The 872-nt window shown below is 61.9% G+C and overlaps 1 protein-coding gene across 2 annotated transcripts in view; it reads left to right on the top strand.

Moving 5' to 3' along the window:
- Positions 1-202: 202 nt before the first annotated feature.
- The window catches only part of NFATC1 (nuclear factor of activated T cells 1), an 85811-nt gene continuing 85141 nt past the window's right edge, over positions 203-872 (top strand). For both annotated transcript variants that reach the window (XM_026455178.1, XM_026455177.1), the window contains exon 1: positions 203-362. The gene's annotated coding sequence lies outside the window, so the exon portion shown is untranslated. The remainder of the gene's footprint in view (positions 363-872) is intronic.

The raw sequence follows: 872 nt of genomic DNA, 5'->3' as shown, positions 1-872 counted from the left end.
TCCGTCTTAGAGAACTGGCCGGGCCACGGCCACAGGTCACGATGAGTAAGCATTGCGTCGACACAGGCTTGTCCATCTCTGTGTAGAATGTGCGCTCACCGAAGAAGTGTCCACCCAAGACGGTGACGGCTGAGCGCAGGACGTGTGGCCCAGGTGAGGTCCGTGTGGCGCTAAACGCCTCCTCTGCTCTGTTCCCTTCCAGCCCAACCCTGCCCGCCCTGGACTGGCAGCTGCCGTCCCACTCGGGCCCGTACGAGCTTCGGATTGAGGTGCAGCCCAAGTCCCACCACCGAGCCCACTACGAGACGGAGGGCAGCCGGGGGGCTGTGAAGGCATCAGCTGGAGGACACCCCATCGTGCAGGTAGGCACCGAGGCCAGACTCGCATGCCACTTGCTGTTTTGGTCCAAAAGTAATTTTGGAGCCACAGCGAACTGTGCTGAAACCACAGACTCTCCCGGCCAGGCCAGCTGAACGCTATGTCGTGGTTAGTCCCGGGCGGCTGCTCACCGCCCCTGAGCTGGAATGGGCGCGTGGCACAGCACCTCCTGCTTCCACATGGGCAGGCCTCCCTCTTTGTTTTCAGATTTGCCCAGAGCAGCCCTCGTGTCCACGGATGCTGCCTGTGGTGTGGATGTTTCAGGGGGTTGATTCTCCCCTCTCTAAAGCCTCTGAACTGCTGGGGTTCTCACCAGCAGCACCAGCCTCGCCTGGTGAGGGGCCCTCAGAAATGCAGGTTCTATGGCCCACCAGGCCTGCGGAATCCCACGCTCTGGACTTGGGTGCTGGGGGGCACCAGGGCTCAAGGTACTTCCCGAGGAGAGGTGGAGTGGCTTTCAGAGTGGGCCTGGGGCTGGAGGAGTGGCTTTCAGA

This window comes from Piliocolobus tephrosceles, chromosome 18 (assembly GCF_002776525.5).
Source record: "Piliocolobus tephrosceles isolate RC106 chromosome 18, ASM277652v3, whole genome shotgun sequence".
Classification (NCBI taxonomy): domain Eukaryota; kingdom Metazoa; phylum Chordata; class Mammalia; order Primates; family Cercopithecidae; genus Piliocolobus; species Piliocolobus tephrosceles.
The sequence above is the reverse complement of the archived record's forward strand: the minus strand, read 5'-3'. Positions and strand labels throughout refer to the sequence as shown.